Source organism: Silene latifolia, chromosome 7 (genome assembly GCF_048544455.1).
Source record: "Silene latifolia isolate original U9 population chromosome 7, ASM4854445v1, whole genome shotgun sequence".
Classification (NCBI taxonomy): domain Eukaryota; kingdom Viridiplantae; phylum Streptophyta; class Magnoliopsida; order Caryophyllales; family Caryophyllaceae; genus Silene; species Silene latifolia.
Window position 1 is genome coordinate 126,393,300 of NC_133532.1, and position 7,430 is coordinate 126,400,729.

Sequence of the window (7,430 nt, forward strand, 5' to 3'; positions counted from 1 at the left end):
CTGGCCCGGAATTCCTTGAGAGATTCTTCAGGAAGTCGCTTTATCCCGAACAGGTTGCTTGGTCTCTTGGCCATATCTCGCTACTTGCGAATTGTTGATTGAAAGCATTGATCAATTTCGCAAAATTCTTAATACCTCCATTTGGGAGATTGATGAACCATTGTAATGCTGCCCTGATCGGGGTTGTGCCAAAGCCTTTGCACATGCAGACTTGCCCGAGTTCTGGGTATTGAGGCGACCAACATTTTTTGTTTGAATATGGCAACATGATTTTGTGAATCAGAAGTTCCATCATAAGTTCTCATGGATGGGACCGTAAATTTCTTGGGTAGATCAATCTTTGCAATTTCATCTGCAAAGGGTGAATCTGCAAAGCTGTCAATTTCTACTTCAGCCACAGGGTCTGGTACTCCGGGTATATTTTCTATTTTGTTGTGGAGTTTTTGGATTTCCTGAAGCATAGCCATCATTATTGCGGCTTCAGTTTTGTTTGTCTCATCATTGGGAATGGTTGGAGTGCCGGATAATGTATCCTTCTCCGGGGTTCCAAAATTAGAGAAGTCTATGTTTTTGATGATGGATGAGAATGGGGTTCCTGGTTCGAATCTGGTCTTGGAGCCCGAAGCCTGATTTTCCAATTTCTTCCTCGGCTAGACTCGATTCCTTGACCTATTAATTTGCCTTCACTGAGCTGCTTTCTCTTGGATTGTTTCCAATTCCTTGATTTTGGCCAGAGCAGCCGCTAATTGTTGTTCAGCGGTGAGTTCCACCATTTTTGTGTGTGAATATTAATTGAAAGATAATAAGGAGAATTTTATTGGTTGAAGAACTAGATGCCCCACGGTGGGCGCCAATTGTTTTAGCAGGATTTTCCTGAAGGGATCCGGCTTAGTTGTATAGTGATCAGGGTATCTAGTTCTATGAAATTAGAATGGAATGAATAAATGACAAAGAAAGAAATGAATATGAAGGATAACGCTTTTTATTATTTTGATAGACCGGGCACAATGTTGTATGAATATCTGAATGCTCAAGAGTAGAAAGATAAAGTATAGATAAAATTAACTAATAATGAATATCTTTTACAATTGTTAAATTCTCCTATTTATAGTTCTCTACCGTCCTCTCAACGTTACAATGAATAACGTTATAGATGTATAACGTTCTCCCCAAAGGTAGGAGTTGTTGCCGGAATAATAGGGCATGCTTCCTATTAGTTCGCTTGACCCGTTCTCAACTCAACCAATCCTTAGCTTTCTCTCTTCTTTCCGTCCAGATTCATGGATTAAATAGTTTTAGGTTTGGACTTGGTCTTCCTTGAGAATAGGTCTTGGTTATCTGGCTTATACAATCGCATTTCTTGTTTATCTGCTTAATCCAGGCTGTTTTTAGTACTCCGCCAAGCTATGATATACTGACTATCAGGCTTCTTTTCCAGGATTTAGTAGTCTTCTTGCCACAATATTCTTCAGCAGCTAAATAGTAGTCAGATTTGTCCGGTTCTTGTCTTGATCAATCAGCCTTGTTGAGTCAGGCCAGGTTATGGTCAGACCAGGCTAAACTGGGCCTAACAGCCGGCGCAACTTACACTAGGCTGGTGGACAAAGTGTTCCAGGATCAAAAAGGGCGAAACATCGAGGCTTACGTCGACGATGCTATTGAAAAAAGCAAGTCTGACAGCGAGCACTTGGCCGACTTGACCGAAACATTTATTTCATTAAGGAAATACAAGATGAAACTTAACCCGATGAAGTGTAACTTCGGTGTCCGGGCAGGTAAGTTCCTCGGCGTACTTGTCAGCGCCAGGGGAATTGATGCCAATCCAGAGAAAGTCCAAGCAATACTGGACCTGCCAGAGCCGCGGAATCGAAAAGAAGTTATGATGTTGACCGGGAGGATGGCGGCTCTAGCCCGCTTCATCTCTCGGTCAGCCGACAAGAGCACCCCATTCTTCAAAGTGTTGAAGGGGAATAAAGACTTGGTGGGGGAGGAGGAACAGAGCACGACTTTCGTGCAATCGAAAGCTCATCTTCAAACTCTCCCAACCCTGTCTAGGCCGATGCTGGGGGAGACGCTATATCTATACATAGCCGTCACCTCGGCCACGGTCAGTGCCGTAATCGTCAGAGAAGAAGACAAGCAGCAACACCCAATCTATTTTATCAGCCATACACTCCTAGCCGCCGAAAGAAATTACCCACTGATCGAAAAAGCAGCCTTTGCTATCGTCGTTGCCACAAGGAAACTAAAACCTTACTTCGACGCACATCCCGTGACGGTCCTAACCGACCAACTATTGGAGAAAGCATTGGAAAAATTTGAAAAATCCGGCAGGCTCATCAAATGGGCAGTAGAGCTATCCGGCTTCGGCATTCAATACAAGCCGAGGCCCTCGATAAAAGGGCAGGCACTTGCAGACTTCCTGGCCGAGTTCACATATAAAGAAGAACCAAATCCCGGAGTATGGGAGGTATTCACCGACGGGTCCTCCACGACGAACAGCTCAGGAGCCGGCATCCTTATCATCAGCCCAAACGGGGACGAGTTTGAGTATGCCTTGAAATTTATCTTCTCGGCCTCAAACAACGAATCCGAATACGAGGCGGTGATAACTGGAGTCGAGCTAGCTAGAGCTGCCGGAGCAGAACACATTGTGTTGAAGACAGACTCACTATTAGTGACTAACCAAATCAGAGGAGAGTATGAGGCTCGAGACGATGGGATGGTAAGATACCTGGAAAAGGTAAAAGGCGACACAAAGAAACCGAAATCTTTCCAAATCCAATGCGTCCCCAGATCCGAGAACAACCGGGCCGACGCTCTCTCAAAACTTGCCAGTTCAACCATCAAGAATGTCACCAACCGTGCTAGTGGATATCAGGAATGCTAAAAGCATTACTGACACACTCTGCATGGTGGGCGACATACAAGCCGAGACGACGTGGATGACTCCGATAATGAAATACAAACTAACAAATGAGTTGCCAGAGAACCGAAGTCTATCTCAGAAGATAAGAAGGATCGCCGCCAGGAACTTGGTGTTCGAAGGAGAATTATACAGAAGGTCTGTAATAAGGCCACTCTTGAAATGTGTCGGCCCAGCCGACGCGGAGCTAATACTGACAGAGATTCACGAAGGCATCTGTGGACATCACATGGGGGCAAGAACGTTAGCCCACAAAGCTCTCCGAGCCGGCTACTTCTGGCCCACCATGCTTGAGGATTCCAGAACTAAGACCAAGAAGTGTAAGAACTGTCAAATGCATGCTCCGGTGATACATGCTCCTTCCCGAGACCTGCAACCGGTGCTTAGTCCCCTTCCTTTTGCACAGTGGGGGATGGATCTATTAGGGCCATTTCCAACGGCCTCCGGAGGAAGAAAATATCTGATCGTTGCTGTTGACTACTTCACCAAATGGGTCGAAGCCGTCGCAGTACCTGCCAAGACCACGGCGGCCGTAAGAAAAGTGATTTGGGAAAACGTTATAACTCGATTTGGATTGCCCCAAGTCATGGTGTTTGACCACGACCGAGAGTTTTGGAGCGACATGGTGATGAACTGGTTAGAAGAACTTGGCATCAAATTCGCATACTCCTCCGTCTGCCACCCTCAGAGCAATGGGCAGGCGGAAGCAGCCAACAAGACGATCTTGAACGGATTAAAAAAGAAGGTTGAAGACCTAAAAGGAAGGTGGGTTGATGAACTACCCGGCGTCCTGTGGTCACTTCGAACCACGGAGAAAGAAGCAACAGGATACAGTCCATTCCACCTTGTCTATGGGTCCGAAGCCGTCCTGCCAATTGAAGCATCGGTGCCGACATTCAGAACGCAAACCTTTGACCCAGCCGAAAATGAGGAAGGCCTGAAAGCCTCCCTAGACCTGGTCGAAGAAAGCCGAGACACGTCACGACTTAACTTGGCAGTATATCAAAACCGAATGAGAAGAGCATACAACCGTAGGGCCCACAAAAGAGACTTAAGAGTAGGAGATCTAGTCCTAAGAAAGTCAGCCGCAACCAACAAAGGAAACATTCATGGTAAAATGACGGCCAACTGGGAAGGACCCTACAAAGTGGTTGAAGAAATGAGGCCGGGTACATACCGGCTGACAGACATGGAGGGTGTTCCTCTAATGAGCCACTGGAACACGGACAATCTAAGGAAATATTTCATATAACGGCGGAGGTGTCCAAAACCATTGTGGGCACCCCAACGTGTGATTATATCTTATAAAAAGTGATCCAAGTTTTCCATCAAAATACTTGTCATACCAAAGAGGACGCCACGGCCAAGCCCGGGCAGTCACTACCGGAGAACAAAAGCGTATTAAGCACTGTTGAGACGCAAATCTGACTGCCCCGGCCAATCCGGGAGCGGCAGAGGAAGCAATCAATATGTCTACATATACGGAAAGCAGTTAACTGCCAACAGCAAGTTGTTACTCGCCACAACGACCAGCTTGCTTAGGAACGTATAAGCACTGTTGAGACGCAAATCGGACGCCTCGGCAAGACCGAGAGTGAAAGAGGAAGCGGTCAACACGCTCTGATCTGAACACCTCGGCGTTACCCCGAAGAGTGACGGGGACACAACGGCTGATACGTAACATGTTCACAACGGTGGTTGGGATAGCAAATCTGTCCGCCTCGGCTAAGACCGTGCGCGTAGGAGGAAGCGACCAACATGCCAACATGTTTAAAAAAAACGTTAAGTACAGTTGAGATACGCATTCTAACTGCCCCGACTAGGCCGATGGTGGAAACAGAAAAGAAGCGCTCAATTAATAACGTAAGAAGACAACTCAGACAAAAATGAGAAAAAGACCTCGGCCAAACCGGAGGCAAAACAAACAAACTCTTATTGAAATGTTTACAGGTAATACAAGAAAGAAGTCGACGGCCGTCCCCATAGGGATAGCCTAAACACTACCTACCAAGGTTTGCAAAATAAAAAAAAAGCGAACAGCAAAAGGGTACAGATATAAGACATGAAGTGCCAAAAAGGTGGCAGGGAGGAAAGGCTTAATAATTGGCCCCCGAACAGCTGAAGCTATCCGAGATGCCGGGTGAACCTGGTAACGACCGCCCGTCTCCCTATGCCTGCTGCTGCTCGCCACCGGCGACATATCAAGAAAGATCGTCTTCAGTCGGCGACCCAAAAGCCGACTTGGCAGCTTCAGTTGCCTTTGCCCTCTCAGCTTCCTCCCTGGCCGCCTTCACCTTCTCAGCATGGGCCGCCTTCTCCGCGGCCTCCTCTTTCTCCTTCTTCACCTCTGCCTCCTCCGCAGCCTTCGCCTCCGCAGCCTTCGCCTTATCATCAAGCTTAACATCAAACAGCTCGTCAAATTTTTGCCATGGGAAGGAGCCTTCAGGAAAGAGCTCTCCGATCACTTCCCTGGCGGCTTCTTCGGCCAGGTCCCGGTATTGGGCGCACATGTTAGGGAGGACGACGCTTTGGAGCGTCTCAATGTCCTCCTCCCTCTGGGCGATGATAGCCCTCGTGTTCCGATGCGCCTTCGACTGGGCCACATACAGGGACTTCCATTCCTCCCTCTTCTCAACAGCAAAATCGAAGGCAGCCTGAAGCTTGTCACGATCCTCCAGCAGCTTAGCGGCATCAGCCTTTGTAGCCTCAACCTTGGCTCTCTCAGCAAGGACCACCTTTTCAGCAGCCTCCCTAAGTTTTCGCTCAGCAAGGACCGCCTCTTCAGCCCCGACCTTGGCCCTCTCGGCTTCTTTCTTCGCAGCAGCGAGCTCAAGCCTGAGCCGCTCAAGCTGTGGGGCAGCTTCGGCCATGACCTTTTCTTGCTCCATAATATGAGCACCGACCATGTCAGCCCACTTCGCCAGCATTTTCCTAATCTGGGCGGGGGAAGGCTTCAGGGAGGAGGAGTCAACGACGACGTTTTGATTGCCCGTCTGCACTGGCCGCCTCTCCAATTGCCGTTCAGTGGGACCGGTAGCCGACAGCGGTTGATCTATAAAAAATTTAAACAGAGCATCCATGTCAACAGTCATTGACACGTCAGAGAGCCTATCATCAGGAACGCCTAATGAACCAGCTAAGTCTGAGCCACAGGTTAGATCCGTACCAGCCTTGGCCTTCTTGGTTGGAGGACCCCTTTCTTTACCGGCCTCAGAATCGCTGCGTGATGGCGGACTCGGTCTCTTTTCTCTTATTCCAAGAGGGAGGGGGACCCTCAGCAACGGTGACCTCCTCCTCGGTAATATCGACGACCACCACCTTCTCCTTTTAGACCGCAGGGATTGAAGGTTGAACTGAAGTTGACGCCGTCGCCGCCATGGACGCTGCCTTCCGTTGACGGCGCGACACTTTACTGGCAACCTTCGCATGGGCCGCCGTAGTATCTAGGGCCTTCAACTGCTGATCCATGAGGTCGTTTGGCGCCGGTCTGCGATCACGTGTCTCGGCCTTAGGATGCAAATCAACAACTTTCCCGTCCTTGTTGAGTCCCAACCTCTTGAGGATATCCTCAGACAGATCCGGGCCAAAACGGTCTGCAAAAGAAACGAAGCAGGAGTTAAACGAAAGAAGTGAAACCAAAGTTCAAGTACAGAAACATAAAAAGCAAAGGTGGGCCTCACACCGACCCTACTCACCCCGTTCGAGGGCCGGTATGAGGCCGACGTGGCAGAGCAGCTCATCCTGAAGAACGATCTGCGTCGGGGGCATCCATCCCTTCGACGTTCCATCCTTCTTGGCCTCAAACAGCCTCATCGCCCGCTTCTCATCCTCATTAAGATAGACCCTGCTGGCGTCCATCTTGAGCTTACTCCGGGAGACATACTTTTCACGCTCCCCCCGATTCTCACACCGCAAGTTCACACGGTGCTCAAAGGACCGGGGCAATGGATAGTCCTTCGGAACCTCAACGTAAACCCACCGCCCCTTCCAGTCCTTACAAGACATCAGCTTGGAAATGGTGACGAAGCCCGGCTCGGTCTGTATGTTGTACCACCCAGAGCCGACTGCGGTAGACTGTCTAAGATGGTGAAGCCGGCGGAAGAGGTTCACCGTTGGGGCCTCCTTCTTAAAAAGACAGAGCCACACAAAGCCAACAATCGTCCTGATGGCCAACGGATGCAGTTGGGCCACGGCGACGTTCATGGCTTTAATTATGGCCATAACGTATTCATTCAGAGGAAACCGGAGCCCATACTCCAGGTGTCTGATGTATACGCCGATACAGCCCTTGGGAGGGCAGCAGACCGCCTGACCTTCCCCTGGAATAACAATTTTATACTCCCTGCCAAAGGAGTAATGGTGTTCAAAAAGCTCAGAACCGGAGCAGCTAGCGAACTTATCGGTCCAGGCACGACTAGGACCGATCGAGCAGGCATCACCGTGATGCAAAACAGGCGGCCTCTCTACGGCAGAAGGGGTCGCCTCATCATCAGTACCCTCAGAA